Below are 2,741 nucleotides of genomic sequence, written 5' to 3' on the forward strand. Positions count from 1 at the left end.
CAAAATACGGAGGGTCTTCTTGCTTGGGCATCGAAAGAGTTTGAGTTGCCGGTCGTCGGTGCCGATGAATGGCAGAGACGTGAGTTCCTGTCGCACATGTGTGATTCGCTGTTTCAATAGTTTTATAACGAGTGGAAGTACGAAGCGGGCATGTGTGAATAATAAGGGGTAAAAAACTGACTGATAGCTTACCGTGGTTTGAAATTAATCGACCGGAAAGTATTAAATTCATTAAAATCATTTGCAACATAAAAGTGTGGAATGGTACGATGTGGAATTAAAATAAACGAAAGAGATATTTAGTGCGTCATTTATTTGGTGGGAGATTGTAACATGGTATACATCGATCTTTAAAGGCAGTTCATAGTTGTCCCCTACACTATTGACTATAGTTGTTTCCCCTACACTATTGACTGCTTCCAAAATCTGTATAAAACCTTGGCATTGATAAAAAATAATAGATTATCAACAAAAAAAAGGTTGTACAAACAACATGCAGAACTGTTACGATACACTACAAAACATAATTATTATTATTTATTCAGACTAAGGCCGAAGTGGCCTGTGCGGTATATAAGAGTCTTCTCCATTCGGCTCGGTCCATGGCTACACGTCTCCAACCACGCAGTCTACGGAGGGTACGCAAGTCATCTTCCACCTGATCGATCCACCTTGCCCGCTGCGCACCTCGCCTTCTTGTACTCGTCGGATCGTTGTCGAGAACCATTTTCACCGGGTTATTGTCCGACATTCTGGCTACGTGCCCGGCCCATCGCAGTCGTCCGATTTTCGCGGTGTGAACGATGGATGGTTCTCCCAACAGCTGATGCAACTCGTGGTTCATTCGCTTCCTCCACACAGCAAATAATTTTGAAAATTCAACGACGTGCAAAACTGCAGGTTACCCCATCAATCGAATTGACATTCGATATTCAATTAAATTTGACTGAATTTTACAAGCAAGCACCGTTCAAATTTATTTCGATATAAACGAATAGTGAGATCGATTGAATGTTACGTTTATTTGCATGCTCCAAATATGTGCATGAAAATACACTTAAAATCACAATATATTTTTATCTGTGCACGTACCGTCCGCCATCTGCACCCCACCATAGATGGTACGCAGCACTTTCCTTTCGAAAACTCCGAGTGCGCGTTGGTCCTCCACGAGCATCGTCCAGGTCTCGTGTCCGTAGAGGACTACCGGTCTAATGAGCGTTTTGTAGATAGTCAGTTTGGTACGGCGGCGAACTCTATTCGATCGGAGCGTCCAAAGTATGCACGATTTCCAGCCACTATACGTCTCCGAATTTCTCTGCTGGTATCATTTTCGGCAGTCACCAGTGAGCCCAAGTACACAAATTCTTCTACCACCTCGATTTCGTCACCACCGATGCCAACTCGCGGTGGGTGGCTCACATTATCTTCTCTTGAACCTCTTCCTACACACCTAAAAATAATCATGTAATTTTAGGTGCTGTGACACCGACATATACGAGCGTCATTTTTGAAGTAAAATTAGGTGGTACTTTAATTTTACATCACAACTTTATTGACAAAAAAATTGTTTGATCAGAACGAGAATCGAACATAAGTCCGCTGAGTGAGAGCCCAGCACGCTACCACTCAGCTATCTCCGTTTCTTGAAAGAGGGATGATCGAAGCAAAACTGGTTCCACGATTTGCACTGAACAAGTATTTCACTGCATCAAGTCATTGACTGCTTGTGCGTTAGGTGCGTTGCAACGGGTGCTGTGTTTAGGTTCCGTGACATGTAATTTTAAATCATCTGACATTGAAAAATATACGATTCTGTTTATGTCATGTGGTTTTGTGTCATTTTATTGAAATACATCACCTGTAATATTTATAATTTTTTGGTGTGTATCATGTACTTCGTCTTCGACGTATTGATGACTAGTCCGATTCGCTTGGCTTCCCTCTTCAGTCTGATGTAGGCTTCCTCCATCTTCTCAAAGTTACGTGCCATAATATCTATGTCGTCGGCGAAGCCAAATAGCTGAACGGACTTATTGAAAATTGTACCACTCGTGTTAATCCCTGCCCTTCGTATTACCCCTTCCAAAGCGATGTTGAATAGCAGACACGAAAGACCATCACCTTGCCGTAACCCTCTGCGGGTTTCGAAGGGACTCGAGAATGCCCCTGAAACTCGAACTACGCACATCACCCGATCCATCGTCGCTTTGATCAACCGTGTCAGTTTATCCGGAAAACCGTGTTCGTGCATTAGCTGCCATAGCTGGTCCCGATCGATTGTATCATATGCGGCTTTGAAGTCGATGAATAGATGATGTGTGGGCACGTTGTATTCGCGGCACTTCTGCAGTACTTGGCGAATGGCGAACACCTGGTCCGTGGTGGAGCGTTTGCCCATAAAACCCGCCTGGTACTGCCCCACAACTGCCTTGCAATTGGTGCTAGTCGACGGCATAAAATTTGGGGAGTACCTTGTAGGCGGCGTTCAGCAATGTGATTGCGCGGTAGTTGCTACAATCCAGCTTATCGCCCTTTTTGTAGATGGGACACACGACACCTTCCATCCACTCCTGCGGCAAAACTTCCTCCTCCCAAATCTTGGTAATGACCCAGTGCATCGCTCTAGCCAGTGCCTCACCACCGTGTTTAAATAGCTCTCCTGGTAGTTGGTCAACCCCAGGGGCTTTGTTGTTCTTCAGCCGGCCAATCTCCTCCTGGATTTCCTGGAGATCCGGAGC

This window comes from Armigeres subalbatus, chromosome 3 (assembly GCF_024139115.2).
Source record: "Armigeres subalbatus isolate Guangzhou_Male chromosome 3, GZ_Asu_2, whole genome shotgun sequence".
NCBI lineage: Eukaryota > Metazoa > Arthropoda > Insecta > Diptera > Culicidae > Armigeres > Armigeres subalbatus.